The sequence below is a fragment of the Canis aureus genome, chromosome 28 (genome assembly GCF_053574225.1).
Source record: "Canis aureus isolate CA01 chromosome 28, VMU_Caureus_v.1.0, whole genome shotgun sequence".
Classification (NCBI taxonomy): Eukaryota; Metazoa; Chordata; class Mammalia; order Carnivora; family Canidae; genus Canis; species Canis aureus.
In genome coordinates this window covers 23,619,811-23,641,126 of record NC_135638.1, presented here as the reverse complement: position 1 = coordinate 23,641,126, position 21,316 = coordinate 23,619,811, and the positions used below count along the sequence as shown (strand labels likewise).

At 33.0% G+C, this 21,316-nt stretch overlaps 1 protein-coding gene across 12 annotated transcripts in view; it reads right to left on the bottom strand.

Moving 5' to 3' along the window:
* The window catches only part of LOC144300530 (uncharacterized), a 109,036-nt gene extending 106,142 nt beyond the window's left edge, over positions 1 to 2,894 (bottom strand). For 9 of the 12 annotated variants that reach the window (XR_013367196.1, XR_013367197.1, XR_013367198.1 and 6 more), the window contains exon 1: positions 2,768 to 2,894. The gene's annotated coding sequence lies outside the window, so the exon portion shown is untranslated. The remainder of the gene's footprint in view (positions 1 to 2,767) is intronic. The other 3 variants (XM_077876667.1, XM_077876666.1, XM_077876668.1) reach the window with 2 other exon arrangements.
* Positions 2,895 to 21,316: the final 18,422 nt, after the last annotated feature.

Genomic DNA, 21,316 nt, shown 5'->3' with positions numbered 1-21,316 from the left:
ACACTCACAGAACCCCTTTCTGTTGATTTATTGAGATCAGTCAATAGCTGAGTTTGTGTTCAAAGTTTGATCACTCATAGACCTTATGATTCTTACTTTCTGTTAATATGGTCTCAAATAGTCCCAGAACTCAGACAAGTTATTTGGCAAATGTGTCAGGAAAGAGGGCTAAATATTTTAGATGTTCTATGTGGATAGTATCACTATTGCCAGAATAAATATGGTAGGTATCTATTGATAGGTCAGCAAATAATTTTTGCTTCACTTACATAGCCTTATTTAGCATGCACATATTTACCGATATATACACTTTGCTATTCCAAAATTACTTGAAGCAGTTTATATTAAAAGTAATGATATAATAAGCTCTAATATATATAAAAATACAAAGCTTACTTAATTTTGCCTTCTTTCCACTAATAGAAAAAATTACGTTAACTATAGCAACTATATATAAAATTTATGTAAGCTTTTGCAGGCTAAGACAAAACAAAATTCACCATGTTGCTTGAATTTCATTGCATAATTCAAGAATGAATTAATGTTTCTTTAAATGGCACTATGAGCTCAATTGTTTTTTTTAATAAGCTGTAGGCAGAAAAGCTTAATATATATGAAAATATGTTCATACATGAAATAGCCTTCTTTACCCTATTTTTTTTCACAACAATTTACAAAATTCACTTCATAAAGCCATTCCTAAGGACATCATTCTGAAAAGCACATACCTTGCTTGGATAAGTACCTACTTTTAGATACTATTTATATTTATGCTGCATGTGTCTACTTTTAGAATGACTTTGCAATCTACCACTGAAAACTTTTTACAGAAGTTGTAGTGATTTCAGAGGTCAAAGATAATTGAATTGACTGGGTATGTTACACACAGCATGCTTTTAAAAGTTTTTTTTTTTATGATGCCACTTGAATATTTCACTTTCTGATGTCATTTCAAAATAGCATAAATGTCTATAAGATTATTATTCATGCTAGCATATATTTAATGTATACAAGTATGTGAATATGGCAATTTCATAAACAATAGATTCGCTCTAGAAACCTCATCATCCTGACCAGGCTAAAAGCACACACCCCCTCAGAGCTGGGGCAGGTATTCTTGTGATTTCATAGACAAGATGTGTGGAGCACCTTTTCTCAGAAAGCCTTCTTTATAACTACTTTTCGGCTAGATGGAATGCCAACATTCAATGATGTTTTGTAATTCTTATTCTTTGATATCCACTCTCTGATCAAATGATGTATTCTGCTATATTTCTTTTTTAATACCTAGATATCTTACTCTTATGTGAACCTCCTAAATTTCAGCCCACCTCAACTACGGAGTGAGCAGGATAGCATTCGTGCTTAAGTTATTCCGCATCTGTTGTTTCCTTTAGAGTCCCAACAGGTGACTCATAGATCCCTTAATTGTTCATATACACCAGACTCCACACTCAAGAGTGATCAAAATGGTACCTAAAGTCAAGTCAGCAATAAAATAAAACCCCCACGGTCTCTACTGGGTTGTAATAAAATGCCACGTATTAGTTTGTATTCTATTTTGTTATAGTGACTTCTTCTAACTGCAAACAATACTTGAACTAATATATTGGAAAGAAAAGGTTTGAGATATAACACAAAACTTTGTTAATAGCTATTAATACTTCCTTCTATTAGGCTATTGTACATTATAATAAAATAATTGATTATGCGGTCATCCTTTTAGTCTTGGCATATCTAAATATTTTCCATTATCACTAGAAACCATGTCCAAGTCTACTTTTATCAGCCATGATTCTAGGCAAGATCTCAATTATCTCCTAATGGTCTTTCTCATAAAAAAATATGTGTATAAAAAGTTAATTTGACAGCTAACTTGAAGAGGATTATCTGCAGGCCCAAGTAGATTTGGAATATAAAAATCCTGTTAAATGTTTCTGTTTCTAGTTAGTCTATATTATATATCAATGTAGTTTAATGGAACAGTCACTTTTTCTTTGTGGAATACAGACTTTGTTCTTTGTGAATATTAGGACTGAAGTGTTAGAAACATAAACCAGCATTCTCACTGGGCTGCTTTTGCTCAATTGTGACATTATTCTAAGATTTGCCAAAAAAAAAAAAAAGTGTAGTAATCATAGGAAAATGGAAAATGTTTGTCTGGTTCCCAGCTATCTAGGGTAAATCTCAGGACGTCTGTGATACTGCATCTGTTATCAAAACATTTTTTTTTCTGGACAGTCCTTAACTTCCAGCCAGACTGTACTCCTAAATAAGGAGAGGCCCAATTATCCTGTATGGCTACCCATATAGCTATATTTCAGATTTGTCCCTGCCTCAAAGGCATCTGCTTAACTTGAAAGATTATTTTTCAGGAATTCTAAGGATATCATTTGAATGGTCACATAACTCATACTTCCACCCTCATAGGTAACTGTAATGGCAGGACTGCCATCTTGTTATAAGCCAACACATCACAATGTTTTCAGTTTTTATGCACTCAGTAAACTATGTGCTGCACAAATGAGGAAGGTTATTTTGAGTGGAGAAAGAAGTCATTCTGTTCAATCTTTCATTCAAAAACACTTCTTACACACTTTCTATAGGACAAGTTCTATGCTAGGCACAGGGCATATAGTACCAGATAAAACAAATGTGATAATGTCCTTTGGAAAAATGTTGCTTTTCCAAAGGACTCTGAAGAATTCTACTTGAAACTAGAGTCTCCCTCTGATTTGCAAGTCCAATCAGAAACAGTTATCCTTACTCTCAATTTGGTTCTGGGTTCTCCTCTGCCCATTGCTCAGACTGAAATAGAATCCAGATGTTGTTTGGTGTTGTAAATTTTGAAGGGGAAATAAAGCTTAGTAGAGAATCCAGGAACATTTGTGCTGTACCATAGAATGCTCTGAAAGCTATTGTGACAAAATAAGACCTCTGTAGGATGCTGTTTAAAAGTTGCATCATCCTAGGTCCTGTATCCAGGGCAGGGCATGACCAGTTTAGCATGCTTTCAAGTAAGGGTTTTTAGAGCCAATTTTGCAGACACTCTAGCTCTGGCCAATGTCTCCTTTGTGCTTGTTATTTGGCTCTGGCCTATTGACTTCAGAATATCCTGAAATCCAGCTTCATGTATCTTCATTCACTGGAAAATTATTTATGACTCCCAATTCAATTGTTCCATTTGATTTGTGGACAAAATTTTAAAGAGGCCATCAGGAATTTGTTAAGATTTTTTTTTTCTTTTTTTTTTGCAACTGGAAATACTGTAAATGCTGTGGGCATTTTATCTGTTAGAAAAGCATCAAGATTTGGTTGAGTTCATTCATATTCTCTAGCCTTCATTTGTTTTTGGTAACTGCTGCTTTACTATGAGCATGCACAATTTGACCAGACACTACCAATTTCCTGACACCATTTTATTTTATTTTATTTTTATTTTATTTTATTTTATTTTATTTTATTTTATTTTATTTTATTTTATTTTTATTTTTATTTTCTGACACCATTTTAATGTAAGTGATTGCTGTGCTGGTTAAATGTTCAGGTAAATTACCTAAAAAATACAAAATCAAAGGAGTGATAAATAATTTCCAGTGGCACTTTTTCAAACCTTTCAAAATGACATAAATTAAAAACACAAATGATAACAATATAGACTAAAATAAGTATTTTTATGTAGAAATTTGAAATTTTCAGAAGGAAAAATTTAAACCAGATCTTAAAATTAAAGATCAAATAATAATAAAGATTGATAGGTAATAACGTTCTTTAGGAAAAATTCTTTTTAAAATGTGAACAAGAAAACTAAAAGAAAGAAAATAAATATAAGAGGGATCAGTATTAATGAAATCCAGCTACATCCATAGTGAATTTGTAAGCTGTGTATGATCACAATCCATCATTGTTCAGAGCTGGAATAAAGGAAAGGAACCAAAATGAAGACATTGGTTTTCTTCCTGAAGCAATCACATGATTACACCATTCTGGAAAAAATGAGTAAAAAGGGAAAAAAAAATCAATTTTGAGTGAATGTGTTGAGGGTAGGGGAAGACACCAGGTCACTAAAGCTAATTGAGAGTATGAGCAGTACTTCAGGAAAAAAATGTCCTCAAATTACCTGAAATTTTATCATTATTCAAGCCCAAATCAAGGCCCCCTTTTTAATGCAATAGGAAGTAAATTTCAAATAGATTAGTTATCTATCCCCCTGCCTCAATTTAATTTATAATTTGCAATTATAAGGATTTCATTAATCAGGTAGCAAGACATATTTATCAAGCATATAAATTCATAGGTTATAACAGCAAAATGACTTATTTTAAAGGCAACATTGGCATTTTAGCAAGGAAAAACTAATGCTGTTTAGTCCAGGGCTCACTTTTTAAGAAAAAACCATCTTCCTGGCATACTATGGGATACTGTTTTGTGATTTCTGGGTGAGACACAAGATAATACTTCTTTGAAATAATACTATAAGGAAACAATGAAGAACATGAGGATAAAACTAATAAATTGAGAACCAAAATCTTATTCATATTCCTATTTAGAGAAAAGCCACAGGTCCCATGTTGACTCTATTTGTCATTTAAGAATATGCAAATAGATCACATGAAAATGATCCTTGCAATGAGAAGTTGCTAACAAGGGCAAGGATTCTGAGGCAACCATCCCTACCATAGGAGGCCAAACTACCTGGGGCTTTTGATTTTTCTGACTGTACCTTTCCCTTCTTCCAAAACTGATGTTTTAGTTCATTATTTCATAACATGTTGTCATGTTTTCCAATGACAGAGAACAGGGATTAAAAAAAGGTAGGTAGACAAGAAAGAAAACAAAATGGCACACTAAGAGAAAAAAAATTGGTCTGAACAGTGGTAAAATGGTACTTTGAGAACTCTGTAAATAGGCACTGGTGATTAATTCACTATATTTCTGTGTCCCTTCTATCCATTCCAAACACTTTGAAAAAATTTAGTTAAAAGTTTGTAGAAATAGAGCAGTCAGAAATAAGCCCTTGTTTATTGATTTTCTTTTGACAAGGATGCAGAGACAATCCAATAGCAAAATAATATTTTTTTCAAGAAATAGTGTTGAGACAATTGAATACTCCTATGCAAAAAAAAAAAAAAAGGAAAAGAAAAAATTCATTTAGACTCTTCCCTCACATCATATACAAATATTAGTTATAATTGTATTATAAATCTAAATGTAACATCTAAACTATAAAACTTTAAAAAAAATGAACAAAGATGGTAACCTTAGATTTAGCAAAGATATCTCAGTTATGACACCCAAAGCAAATTTCATAAAAGAAAAAAATGGATACATTAGATTCCATCTAAATGACAGATTTCATCTCTCAAAAGACGTAATTGGGAAAATGAAACGATAAGATATACACTTGGATAAGATATTTATAAATCATGTCTGATAAGGGACCTATATCCAGAATGCAGAAGAGCAATTTCAATTCAATAAGAAGAAGACAATTTAAAAATGATCAAAATATATTAATAAATATTTACCAAAGAAAATATAGGAAAGACTAATAATAACCACCTGAGAAAATGCTTAATATTATTGGTCACAAGGGAAATGCAAGTTAAAATCAAAATAAGATGCCACTTTACACTAATTAGAGTGGTTATAATCCATAACATTGAAAATACCAAATGTTGGTATTAGAGAGTACAGAATCTAGGAACCTCATACATCCCTTCTGGTGGGAACCAAAATGGTATAACCACTTTGGAAAACACTTTGGTAGTGTCTTAGAAGTTATACATGTGTGTACCATATAACCCAGGGATTCTAGTTACTTACATCAGAGAAATGAGAACACTGGACCGCACAAAGGCATATATGTAGATGTTCCTAGCAATATGATTTCTAATAGCCCCAATTTGAAACCAATCTTGATGTTTGTCAACTAGTGAATGAATGTACCAAGTGTGATATAGTCATACAATGGAATTTTATTTACTAATAAGGAAGAATGGACTATTACACACAACAACATGAATACCAAAAACATCATGCTAAGTGAAAGAAGCCAGACACAAAGGAAAACATAGTATATGTGTTGTTTATATGAAATTTCTAGAAAAGTTAAATTTATAGAGATAGAAAAGAGATCAGCAGTTGCCTTATGCTGGTAGTAGGAGTAGGACTGACAGCAAGTGGGCATGAAAGAACCCCTCTGGGTGGTGGAAGTGTTCTCAAATTGTATTATGATGGTGGTTGCACATTTTTATAACTTTAATAGAAATCTCCAACTTTTATACTTACAATTGGTGGATTTGATGTTGCCTAAATTATACCTTAATAAAGATATTAAATTTTTAAGGGAATGTGAAAGGAAAGTCTCCACAAATATAACTATTTTTTTCATACTCTTAAGAAGAAGCAAATGTTAAGCCTACTAGAACCATAATATTTATAGAAAAAAAGTGAGTGATTTACTTCTGCCGGTAAAAATTATTTCAAAGTTTAAGTTTGTCATTGTTTCCTCAGTGGACTATTTTCACATGAACTAAGCCGAAGGAACCTTGTTCTTACCCTGGGTTTTCTGTAAATACACACAGTAAATCCAGCAACTTATAAGATGAATGAGTTTTTTTTTCTCCTTCTTGGGTACCAAGGACTACTTGTATCTGTCAATATTATTGGAGTGCTAGGTGCAAATTACTTGCACTTCAATTGCTGAAGAATCTTGAACAAAGACTAGAAAAGATCAAGGATCATAAATCTCTGTTTTAGGAATAAAATAATAAAATAAAATAAAATCTTAATAAAGCTTAAGCACAGAAAGAATTTTTTTTCCTCCTCAGATCTGCATTCTTTTTGATTCATTATAATAGAGGAGCTATCAAAGATGTGAAGAAGTGAGGAGAGGAAAGATGGGGGAGATACTTTGGCTAATGTTCAATAGTAAAGAATGAAACTTATTTTAATATCCATTACTGATTTCTTGACATGTTGCTTTACTTAGTTGTCTTAATTTGGTAAAACAAACTATATCCATTTTCAAATATCAGGCAATTGTTTTGTCATACACATCATCAAATGATTCTTTCACTATCTTTAATTTGGCTTTAACTAGTCAAGACCCATTGAAATTCAGTTTAACTCTGTGTTAGTAGAGATTATAAGACAGTGTTTAGAGGGAGAAAGCAGGGCATGTTATTCTATATTCAGTGTAGATCCTACTCCGGTTAAGAAAAAAGTATACTATACCAGGAAAGCTTTTGCCAGCATAGAATTCAGTAAAAATAAAAAAAGAAAGAAAGAAAGAAAAATATTTTTATGATGAAAATGTTTCAGTTTTGAGATACAACCTGAGGGAAGTTATAGGAATAAGAGAAATAAAGTAAAGGATCCATCATTTCTAGGGTCTACGCCTAAAGTTTCAGAGTAGAGAATACTCATATTTGAAAACTGTGTCTTAAATTAGCAGGGATATTTGAAAGTTATGGAAAATATGGACTTTGCCACAGATTCAGTCCCCAGACTGGAGGAAACTAGATATTGCTTCCATAGGAATATACATAAGCTGAGGGTGAAAGCTAAAAAGTACAATCCTGTGGGGGTTTTAAATATTTTATTTATTTATTTTTGACACACACACACACACACAAACACTGTGGGAGAAGAGCGAGGGAGAGGGAGAAGCAGACTTAGTGCTGAGTGTGGAACCCCACTGGATCTCATGACCCTAAGATCATGATCTGAGCCAAAACCAAGAGTTGGCAGCTAACCAACTGAGCCACCCAGGCACCCAATCCTGTGGGGTTTTTAATATTACCAGCTTTAGTTTTTCTATGACCGTGTTTAAAATTGGCACAAGATGCTGTTGGTAAAGTTATTCTTTATTTCTCTAGAGACTATTGAGGAAGAGATGATTGCCATGATCTAAGTCATTTTCCTTCTGATTATCATTTTCAGTGAAAACTTATGTTGGAATACAAACTTATTGTTGAAGTTGCCATCAGAATTACATTATTATCACATGGTTAGAAATGTATATCTGAGATAAACTTATTGAGTAATAAAATCTACTAACTGTTAATAATGACTTCCATATTTAAATTCCATATTTCCTTTTAGATTCCTAAAATGAATTTCCTCCTTCTAACTTCTCATGCTAAAGAGTATATCATCTGAACCCAAGAGTTTCCACATTTTCAAAGACATCTCTATACTTCTTCATTTTTTGACTAAATCAAATTAACTGAACTTTACTTTCAATGTAGGAAGAATTATATTAAGCATAAAACTTAAGAAAAGCTTTGCCTGGTAATCATAATTTAAATTAATTCATATGTTTTAGATTTTTGTCTATTGCATTCTTCTACTTGGTTCTTATAAATCAGCCTGCAAAAGAACATATTACTTATTTACTTTCACATTAACAAATTACAGTTACAATTATAGGTAAGTTAGTTGATGTTGTACAGAAGCAATTTTAAACATAGCTAAGAAAATGTTGTCATTCCTGCCAAAACTGTTCCCAAACATTCATTGTCAGATTGAAACATGCCTTCCAGATCCTATGAGTGATCAGGGTTCATGATGTCTGAAGAAGAGAAGGGAAGACTCAAAAAGACATGAACACAATTTGGGGAAATTTGTTTCTGAGAAAATATTGCTCCTTTTATTTTCAAAAGCATCTATTGTGCATTGTGGAGGATTTTGTGACTCATTACGTGAAGATGCAATACTGATGATCAAAGTATTTATTTTGTATTGAATTTAATTACATTTTTAAAACTGGCTTATGAACAATAAACATTTTCTCACACAAAACACAGAATGGAGTTTGAAGGTCCCAAACTGAATTTCACTCCACAGCAGCTGGGAAGTCATTTGGTAAAAGGGAAATGGCAAGGTGATACAGGATATCATAGAGGTTTTCTGGCTTCATGTAAACTTTCTCTTTGGTCTCTAAAACATTAACCAACACAGAGCTGACTGTGGCTGAGCTGGGTGTTCTCCTTCAATACTTTATTACCTTCTCTAGGCTGACAGCAAAACACTTTGGCAGTTAATTCAACATTAAACTCTACTGATCTTAAGTCTAAGGGAAGTTGGTAACCGCTTTGCAAATATTAAAGATAGAAATGGCATTTTGAAAATATAGATTTTATTCTTTCTGGTTCGCTATGGATTTTGTGCAGAGGTAGGCTTTTTAAGAATTATGGAAATTGTTTTTTGTAGTTTTGTCAGGTATGTATTTGTGAACATAAATTGAAAGAGATGGGACGATAGGACTGTGTTTGCATTTTAGGAAAGAATAAAATGAAAGTATGTGGTGTATGTTTTCTTCAGGGTACAATACATCATCTAGTGAACAATTTTTATTTTATTTTATTTTTTTTAAGATTTTATTTATTTATTCATGAGAGACACACAGAGAGAGGCATAGACATAGGCAGAAGAAGAAGTAGGCTCCCTGCAAGGAGCCTGATGTGGGACTCGATCCCAGACCGGGGATCACATCCTGAGCCAAAGGCAGACGCTCAACTGCTAAGCCACCCAGGCGTCCCCAGTGAACAATTTTTAAATGTATTTTGCAATCTATCATCCTCATTCTCCTAGAAAATAAAATTATAGTTGGCTGTATCTCAGGGATGTTTTAAGTTCACAAATTCACAAAGGATACTGTCTTTTTGGGTCTAGCCAGATGTTGTTCATGAAAAGGAATTAGAAATAGAAGAAAAGGATGGTAGAGATGGATGTTAGAATTGAAAGGAAGGCATTTCATATGTATCATGATGGACTAAATTACCTTTAGGTAATAAAAACACCACACTGAAATTTTAGCACGATAGAAGTTTCTTTCTCATGCACATTATCCATCTACTGTGGGCCAACGGGAAATTCTACTTATTTTGGTTACTCAGGGACCTAGAATGACAAAAGCTACATCCTGACATAACGCCACTTGACAATGGAAAAGCCACGTGGCAAACCTCAACCTGGCTCTTAAAATGTCTACTTGGATTTCATTGGCCAGAGCAAGTTCAAAAAGCCAAGTCTAACTTCAAAGAAGATAGAGAAGCCCAGTTTTGCCCTGTACCCCAAAAAAGAGAGCCAGAAATATGTGAGGAACAGCATAAAGACTTAAACAGTATAGAATAATTTGTTGGAGACCTAATTGATCACATCTTAGGCAATCAGTTTTACTCCCAACAACTTATGTTGGTTTCTTCAATTAGTCTATTTATTGGGGGAAAAAATAGTGTTATGAAGTGAAGAGTCCCCTGTGGTATATGTCATTTCCATTTATTCTTGTCCTCAGGAATGATTTTGATTTCAAATTGAAGAGAAGAAAGCAATTCTCAAAGAGATTGATCTTGCTCTAAATAATAGTTTCATAAAATTCTTTGATATAGGTCCAAAGCATGTATTTCAGTAGGCATCAGAAAGCTCTTGAACATTTTGCCTTCCATAGATAGCTCTAACAGAATATGAATTATTCTTATTATGTTAGGAGCAGTGACTTGTGGTCCGATTTTGATCCTTGAAACTAAACTAAATTACAACTAACATAACAATGATATTCTTATCAATTGTATCTATCTGCTTATTAAATATAACATCATATCCCTATTACAGATCACCGAACACAGCCTATAGCAAATTATTGCTTCATAACCACACACCTACACTGAGCTCAAAAAGACGGTCATAATAAGTCAAGGTGGATATATTTTTTAAGATTTTATTTATTCATGAGAGACACAGACAGAGAGGCAGAGACACAGGTAGAGGGAGAAGCAGGCTCCATGCAAGGAGCCTGACATGGGACTCGATCCTGGGTCTCCAGGATCACATCCTGGGGCTGAAGGTGGCACTAAACTGCTGAGCCACTGAGGCCGCCCTAGGTGAGTATTTTCACACCAACTAAAGTTACCATATTTTTCACTCCGATTGTTAAAATACTTTTTTTTTTTTTTGATGCCACTTCTATACATAGGAGGTAGTCTACAAAATATTATTTGGATGCTAAAAATGTAGTATGTCCTCAATAGACATCTGAAATTAAATGTAAGGAGGTTTAATTTTCTGAAACATTTTCTTTACTGGAAGCAAGCTGTACTTGAAAGTATGTGATGATCTCCAAAATACTCCTAGGTGAGTATTTTCACACCAACTAAAGTTACCATATTTTTCACTCCGATTGTTAAAATACTTTTTTTTTTTTGATGCCACTTCTATACATAGGAGGTAGTCTACAAAATATTATTTGGATGCTAAAAATGTAGTATGTCCTCAATAGACATCTGAAATTAAATGTAAGAAGGTTTAATTTTCTGAAACATTTTCTTTACTGGAAGCAAGCTGTACTTGAAAGTATGTGATGATCTCCAAAAGTATATGACCAATACATGTTGCAACAACCGTTTGTCAGCATTGCTAGCAAAGTAAAATGTAAAGAACACATTATTTTTGTTAATAGGCCAGTACTGGAAAGAAATCTGAGGTCAATTCTTCTATAACTTTTCACAGTAGTACTGTAGCATAGGTAGGATGCCTTATTTTACCTCTGTTGCTTTAATGTAGGAAGTACTTAAAAAAAAAAAAAACACCTGGAGAAATTGAAGAGAAAGACTATTCACTCAAGTTTTTTTTTTTCTTTTTTAAAATCAAAGATATAGTTAGGAATAAATGGAACATCACTTCATGAGGTAAGATGTCAGGGTAATTCACTGTTTTTATAGTAGATTTTTAAAAATCACCTAGGCGCCTATATTGGACTAGAAACTGAATAGGAAACACAAATTTCTTTTGATTTGGGTTGTCAAAGGAGTCCTGAGGCTAAGATTTTAAACTTCCCAATAGATTTTTGGTTTTACAGTGGTTGGCAAAGTTATTTGCATATACCCACTGAATTAGTAGTAGATGTTTCACTTGAAAAATAGAGAAAAATAAACATGGTAGAAAGTATAAATCACTCATACACTGTTAAAATTTATGTAGGCTCTGAAGTAAAAGTCCCTTTGTGCTCTTCAGTTTTAGTATTTTTTTCTCTATGCTTATGCATACTCACCACACATAGATATGTAACTTTTAAAAAAGAAAAAGGGGAAAAGAAAAAGGGAAAAGGACATATTACACATATTGACCTCTAAGTACTTTTTAATGTAATATATTATGTATACCTTTAGTCTATACATTAAGGTTACCTTTTTGAGAGAACTATTTAGTGTTTCACTGTACTCCTGTTTCCTGATTTACCCAGTCATTTTTCTATTGATGGACACATTTGTGTTTTCCAATTTTATAATATTCCAAATAAAGCTGGACTAAGTATTTTAAATATTATGAATACTTATAAATGTCTTAATTATAAAAATCAAAATATCTTAACTGAAATTATTAATTACATGAATCATGGAATCAATGGGAAGAAAACAAAGATGAGATGGATAACAAAAGAATCTCTAATGATTAACAATCAGCTGGAGAACTCAGTACATATTGCTTCTCTAGGGAGTCCTTTTCAGAATATTCTGTATGTGATATTATTAATGCATTATAATATTACTGAGGTAATACAGTCTAGCATCAGGCCACTGACCTGCTGGGATCCAAAATATGTGTCTTAATTCAAGTTTCATTGAGCACTTTCAAGTACCCTATCACTTGAGAATGACTGCAACAACGGGAGATGTTGATTAGGTGGCTTATTCTAATGATAGATAGTCAAAGCTACTTACTAGTCTCACTATAAGATTTCTGTTTGGTTTTAAACCCAAGGAAGAAAAATGATTTGTGTCCAGATGCTACTTGAGAAAACATAAACTTTGTATTTTAGTGTACAACACATAAAGCCAGATGATATGCACTTTACTGTTAATCACCAAGGTTTATATTAGAGAGACTTAGTTAATTTACATGGTATAATTATTTTCTATATTTTCCATGAAGTTTTCTTTTCCTATAATTTGCAAAACAAAACAAAAGACCAAAACTCAAGCTGAAACTTTGCTGCAGAAAGGAGATAACTCTTTGTACATTTAGATGGATTTCATGACCAAACCTGGAAAAGATTGAGAGTTATTTTTTAAAATTACCTATAGAGTTAGACTGCCAAAATCCACATTTTATTTTAAGTGGATTCTGGAACACTTTAAATTATCTCAAGTTCACCTAATCTTATTCATGGTACCTGTGATGTGTATGATACCTCTAATTTTAGCATCAATTCCTTACATTTATTTTTTTTCTACCATTAATTTTATTGTTTAGATTTCAGGTGGTTGTGATTTTTCCCAAAATACTTAGCCACTTGACATTTGGAAATTGAGAGATTAGTTTATTTTTAGTCAGCTTTCAAAGTCATGAATTCCATGCATGTGATAATCAGGTCAAAACCATAGGGTAGAGAAAGGAGTTATTCACTTCTTAGCCATCAGCTTCATAAACAAGGAATTCTACAAAAGCATCACTTAAAAATATGTCATTTAATTTTATTTTTAAGGTTTATTTATTTATTTGAGAGAGAGAGAAAGCATGAGCAGAGGGAAGAGGCAGAGGGAAAGATAGTAGCAGGCTCTCCATTGAGCAGGGAGTCTGATGCATGCTGGATCCCAGGACTCTGGGATCATAAACTGAGCTGAAGACAGTTGCTTAACTGACTGAGCTAGCCAGGTGCCTCAGAATATTTGACTTTAGATCGTGGAGATATACACATTATATTCATCTTTTAATTTTCATAATTTTGGCTTTAATTTCATGGTTAAGAGAATACCATTAAGCAAACTCATAGTTTATTTATAAGCTTTCAAAAGTTCGATATTCTAGTTATATTCCCTCTCTCAGAGGGAATCCAAATCCAGAGGGCCCAGCTGATGTAAGTCTTCCTAATTTAGAAGCATAAATGAACCAATCAAATAGTCATAATAAATAATATTGGCCAATATTTACAACCTTTCAGCTTATTTGTGTACTAGTGCAGACATGTTAATAAAAATTCAAAGTCTAAGCTACCACAAGTCATGTGACTTAATTATTAGGTATTATAGTCTTACATTTGAAATTCAATCCACGTTTCAAAGGGTTGGTTCACTTGGAGAAAATTACATAGTAATTTTGTGCAAAATAATTGCAATTGACTGCCTTTAGATTAATCTTATGCTCTCCTGCTTACCACTGTCACTAACACTCCCAATTTTTATTTTTAACTTAGTCTATGTTTCATTTATCTGTCTGGCCCTTGTAAGTCTTTTGAATCTATTATTTATATCTTAAGTAATCCTATTGTGTTTCATGTGGTATCATACAAGAAGAAATGTCTGTTAATTGACCCAATGCCATAATATTTCCAGGCAGTTTCAAGTGGGCATTATAGTTAAAGTTACGATTTTAAGTCACCCAAAGTCTGAAACTCCTCATTTTTGGAGAATGCCCTATCTTATGATCTTTATGCAGAAAGATATTGAAAATCCCAGATACCAATTGTCTGAGAATCCTTTGCAGCACATGAACTAAGTTTCCTTTAGTAAGGCCAACCTGCCTCAGAGACTTTCTGGCAACAGCAATAATCACATAAGCAGTGACATAAGTGGTGATATTCAGGTTGGGCTCCATTGGCTAGGGCTAAGAGTATAGTGGTGCAAGCTGCAATATTTAGTGCTAGTGGTGGTAGTCTACCTAGGTCAGTCTCAACTTGATTTTATTTTTTTTTTTTTTTATTTTTTTTTTTTTTTATTTTTTTTATTTTTTTTCAACTTGATTTTAGACATTACTCCTGAAGTGGGCAGCCAAGATCAACTTTCCAAACCCCCTGATGAGTCTGTAAGCTCCTCAATGGCCATGAACAAGTTTCTTTTCTGTTTAAATCAGCAAGAAAGGGCAGCCCGGGTAGTTCGGTGGTTTAGTGCCTGCCTTTGGTCCAGGGCCTGATCCTGGAGACCCGGGATCAAGTCCCACGTCGGGTTCCCTGCATGGAGCCTGCTTCTCCCTCTGCCTGTGTCTCTGCCTCTCTCTCTCTCTCTGTGTCTCTCATGAATAAATAAATAAAATCTTTAAAAAATAAAATAAAATAAATTAGCAAGAAACTTGACTAACTGGCCTTGACATTTAGAAAACCTTTGGAGTTGCCTTTTTCTACTACAGAGGTCAGTAAACTTTTTCTGTAAAAAGTCATACAGTAAATATTTTTGGTGTTTTAGGCTATATGATCTCCATTACAATTACCTGATTCTGCCATTGCAGTGAGAACAATAATGAGCAAAAATAATGATATGATAAATGCTAATGATAAATAATAATAAATGGATGATTATAATGATATACCAGTAAAACTTCATTTACAAAAATAGAATGCACTGGATTTGGTCTGCAGATTGTAGTTTGTCCATATCTGCTTTATTATTTTAATGACATCTTATAATCGATTAGACTTATTGAATCTGTTGGTTGAAACTGTGCCATCCAATGCATCCATCTCTTCTTCTTCAACAGCATTTGATAATTCTAACAATTTTGTACCTTCTAATACCTTTCTGAGACTTAGTCCCAATTTGACATTACTGACTATGCATATCCTACTTCTACCTCTCAAAATAAATGTTTACTTTATGAGTTTATAAAAAGCAATTTCTGTTCTATGATGGAGACAAAATATCTAAAATGCCTCTTAAAAAGTAATTCTCTTTGTATAGTGAAACATAAATGCCAATATGGTCTTATTCAAAAAGGTTGTTTTTAATTTACTCAATAAAGCGGTAAAAAACGGGTGATAATCTTAATTTAATGGTGATAATATCTTTATAAGTATAATGAAAGCATGATGTGTAAATGAGTCCTGAAAACCATGAGGACATGGTATATAAATTTGAATCACAGATTGTTATGTAGCTTTAACAGATAGAAACAATTCTGAAATGTGGATTAGAATTTCTATTACAAGCTATAGTGCTTAATCAAATTATATGATTGGTACAGCTTAAGATTTAAAATATTTATTAACATGTCTGCCCTACATACTGTTGAAAAATATTGGCCATTATATTTATAGTGATTTATCATCTCTGACACCTTATTAGTATTCTGTTATGGTTGGCAACTAAATTAGTTAGCAAGAATGGGAAGAGGTACTTCAGGAAACAACTCCTAAAATATTTTGTATTGCTTTGGATGAGATTCTTTTTTCTTTTTCTTTTCTTTTCTTTTTTTTTTTTTTTTTTTGAAAAGGGGGGACTTTGTTGTAATTTAAAAAGAAAGCAAGTGAGGATGACACCGTAGGAAATTCTCTTCTGATGTTCTTTTAAATACATCAGTATTCTTGTTGACCTACCTTAAATAACAACATTTAAATGAATAACAACCATATCAACAAGATAAATTATTTACTGTTGTTAGGAGACAATTCTCCATGGGTCTTTCACATTTCTACACTTCTTACAACCACACTGGTGAACCATACCTGACTGTCTTTGCTCTCAGTGATATTTTCAAGGATGTTTGTATAGCAAACTGCCTTGGAAGACAAAGCAAAGGACAGGTTTGTTTAAGTCCAATATAATAAAGAAAAGTCTTCCTTAAGGGCAAAGATCAGACAGGTTTACTATCCATTATAAAAGATTTGGTTTCCCGTCCTGTACTATGACCCTCTATATGCACAGGCATCACCTGGCCCTCTTACCATCATTGTGGAAGTTGGGACTCAAGGAAACAGCACAAATTGTTGATACTCTGGATATTGAAATTGCTGTGAGTCATAAATTGTCTTTTGTATTTTTCTCAGGAGTCTTATGTCTTTTTCCATCAAGAAACTGATAGTCTGTCTATCTTGTCAGCCTGTGAGTAGAGTAAAAAAATCTTTGAAACAACAAAACTAGGATACTTGATTTTTTAACATATAATTCAACTTTATTAAAAAATCCTTTAGTTCTTCAAATGAAAGCATATTGTGTTCAATGCTCTGTGCTAGATACTATAAATAGAAATTGTTTCTACCCTCAGATAAGTGGATGTCAAGTGGCGAGATAGACATTGTAATATAAATTTTAAGTATAAAAAAGAGCTTTGGACCATTGAATGCCTAATTCAGCTTGAGTGAGAAAGTTTCACACAGAAGGCTTCTTAATGAAGGGAAGGCAAAAATAAGTCAGGGAATATAGAAATACGTTTTTTAAAAAGTGACAAGCAGGAAAAGTTTCCAGGCATTGAAAACAGAATAATGACAGAATTTATTTGTATGGCTGAAGCTATTCACACAGAGAAGAAGCTAACTAGATCTGCTTGCATTGTGTGCCAAAGAAAAAGGGTTTAGATTTTATCTGGAATGCAAAGGAGAGTCATTGAAAGATTTTGATAGGCAGAATGACATGTTTAGGTATCCATCTTTATTTTTTTTCACATCACTTATCACAACTTAACAAATTATATACTTATTTTATTGTCTACTATCTTAAAATATACATCCCATGGGAGCAGGATCTTTTTGTTGTCATTGTTCACTGAGATCCTCAATGCCTAAAAAAATGCCTAGCAGTTTGTACTCTCTTAGTATCTCTTGAAAGAATAAATAGGAGCCACATGGAAAATGGATTGCAGACAAAGAAGCATGAGATCAGAGGCATGGTACTCAATAGTGGTTATTACAATATCCAGATGTGAGATTATAATGGTTTGAACAAACACATTCTTTGAGATAGGTATATAGAAGCAGGTTTGGAGGAGATAATAAATTTATTTTAGCACACATCAAATTTGATATACCAATAAGACATTTATGTGGAGATATCCAGTAAGCAGTTGATATATGGCTCTTGCACTCTGGTAAGAAATTTTGGCTCAGTATAAACATTAGAGAGTCATAAGTAAATAAGTGTTAAGTAAATCAATGTACAAGATTCAGATTTGCTACAGAAAGGCCAACTGAGAAGAAAATCAGTGAAGAATGCCTTCCTTTAAAACAATGACATCTAAAGGGCAGGAGGAAAAGTAATCTGAGGATCAGGAACTAGAGTAGAGAGGTAGAGAAGTAGGAAAAAAATAATCAGAATTAATAAGTAATTATTTCTTTTTCAGGAATGTATACTTTATATAAAGCAGAGAATATCTAAATAGATAATCTTTCAATTCTGAGGGAAAACCTTCTGGAAAAAATTTTGTGAGGTGTGTTACCCTTTGAAAGTGAAAAAGAAAAAATAATTCTGTTTTGGATCTTGGGAGAACATGTGATCTGGTCACGTTAGATTAGCCATAAAGGAAGCAAATTTAGAAGACTTGGGTAAAATCCAGACAACCAAACTGTCACTTGAGAAAATTTGAGTTCTTATGAGTCAAACTGACAGTGAAGCAATCACTTCATGAGTCTATTTAAAATTTGAAATATTCTCTTTCAATGTGTTTGTAAAATTCTATCCTAGCATTTACTGTGAACTTTTTAAATACCAAAGTGCAACAACCATTCTCTTAGCTTGATATTCAGAATAGATTAATCTTGAGAGGGTCAGCAAACTCAAGATAGAAGGACTAAGCATATGAAAATAGGGCAAGAAGGAGCAGAAATGTATCAGGTCAAAAAAAAAAAAAAAAGAAATGTATCAGGTCATTGGTTAAACTCAGTTACTAGATCAAAGGAGATGCCTTATCAAAGTCCGCCTCTATCAGGAGCTCTAGGCAAGACTCTTTTTGAAGACCCAGGGAAAAGTTATTCCTGTTGAGACCGATAACTGGAAACTGTCCTTTTAGAAATCCCTTGAAAACTTTCTGGTGAATGCATGACATGTCTTACTTGCAAAATCTTTTCTCATCAAAGTTGACCCATCAATATTCCTGTTAGCTTTGTTTTCATATTTGATTAATATACCATTTATTGATTTGGGGCCTAAAATTTTGTTTAAGTCCAATTATTTTTCTTCTGTTTTTCTTTGTCCCTCCACTTCCCTTATATTTTGTCTATAGTGTCTGTTCATTGGCAGTCATATAAGATTAGACCTCCATCGAGGTAATTTTGGCAAGTGTTTTTCAAAGACAGCTCTACATAAAAAGTGGTAGACATGTAAAATTATTATTGGCTCTTTGCCATGAGAAAAATATACAGAGTTGTCCACAAATACCAACTCAGACCTCATAATATTTCTGTCAAATGAGGTGTGAAAGCAGTCACAGATATACATCAACTAACAGAGAGTGACTTTGAGTATTTTGTTTTACCAGAAACATAAGAATACTTTTGGTTTAAATCATGAAACACTGAATGTTTGAGTCCTTGTATTAATGATGTCCTTTTTACAAATTGCAAAAGAAGTTTCAAGGTTAATAGTGGATCTGTGTTACCAATAAAGTATTAACAGCACAGTAACATTTTTACAACTGGAATATAATGCTTATAATTTTCGTGTTTTAGAAGACAGGGATTGAAAATTGTCCCAATTGTACTATTCAAGCAAAATAGGCCATTTTTGAATATACATTCGAAGTCATCTTTTGTAAAAACATGGCAACGTTTTTTTTCTTTTTTCCCCCCAGCTTTACTGAAGTATAATTGGCAAATGAAACGGTATATATTTAAAGTATACAGCATGATGATTTGATACATGCATACACTGTGAAATGATTACCACAATCAGGTTAATTAACACATCTAATGCCACACATAGTTTTCTTTCTTTCTTTTTCTTTCTTTCTTTCTTTCTTTCTTTCTTTCTTTCTTTCTTTCTTTCTTCTTTCTTTCTTTCTTTCTTTCTTTCTTTCTTTCTTTCTTTTTCTTTCTTTCTTCTTTCTTCTTTCTTTCTTCTTTCTTATCTTTTCTTTTCTTTTCTTTTCTTTTCTTTCTTTCTTTCCTCTTTCCTTTTTTTTTTTTTTTTTGAGATGAGAATGCTTAAGGTCTACTCTCCTAGCAAATTTCAATTATGCAATTCAGTATTATTAACTAAATTGGCCATGCGGCACCTTATCCTCAAAACTTATTCATCTTCTATGTAAAGGTTTATTCCTTTTGACCAGCATCTCCTCATTTTCCCTACTTCCCAGCCCCTTGTAACCACCATTCTGTTTCTATGAGTTTGATTTTTAAAAGCATTTTTTAAAGGATTCCACATACAAATGAGATCATACAGTATTTATCTTTCTCCGTCTCACTTATTTTGGCTAGTTAATGCCCTCCAGATTTATTCATGGTGCTTCAATGGCAGGATATCCTTCTTTCTTGTGGCTGAATAATATTCCATCTGTTCATTCATATTTCTTTGTCCACTTATGTGTCAATGGAAAGTTAGGCTGTTTCCATATATTAGCTATCGTAAAATAGGGTATTTTGATTTGGAAAATATTTAGTAATTTCAGAAGTATGTCATTGATTTTTTTTATTGCTGTAGTAGTGATTTTTCTCCCTAATGTTTGTGCACTTGTCTATAAAAGATTATTGTTATTGTTATTAAGGGGTATTTGTGTTTAAATATTTGTCTTTTTTTAGATTGGAGATTCTTCAACATAAAATTTTAGTTCATACTGGCCCTGTGCCATAGATATAATTCATTTGTAATTACTATATCAATATCTGGCATTTATAAAATATGGGCTTGACATGTAATACTTTTAAATTGCTTTTAAATTGCTTATTTATATGACCTGAAGATATTAATTTTTAAATTATTCTCTGGGATATCCACTTTGGATGCTTGCATTTTTCTCTTGTGTTAGTGTAAGAGGGAACTGAGCAGGAGGATTCTTAGAAGATTCTAGATGATTGGGTGACTCTGGAAATGAAGCATTCTGGGCTGTTGAAGATTTTTTAATGGCTTCTACATAAAGTTCAGATAGGTAAGATAAAGCTCACAGTCTCTAAGCAGCAGGTATGTTTGCTTGAGTTCCAGCAGAAGCCCCGAAACCAAACCAATACATTGGGGACTTTCAGGCCCCTGTCAAGTGTCCTGAAGGACTATAGCAACTGCTGAATCATCAAAAACTCTGACTCAGTAGTTGTTTCTAGACTTCACATAGTGCCATGGTTCCTTATTTTGAATCTCTCAGCTGCCTCCCTCTTCCTTACAGATTTCTACTTTTAGACCATTTTTAAAGTCCATTTCAAATGCCATTTTCCTAAGAAATGTGAAGAAAATGATTTATCAACACTTTCAAGATTTTGACGTATACTTCAGGTTCACCAGTTTCAGAATATCATTTGTATGGTTTTCCAATGACACCATATAGAGGTAGCTATTTGAAATATTTAGGTAGGTGCAATGAATATAAATTTTATATGTAGCTTCTGATTCTACTTGATGTATTGCTTAACATCTGTCACATGTTGGCCCTGGTTATATTTGTTGAATGAGTGTAATGTTGACAA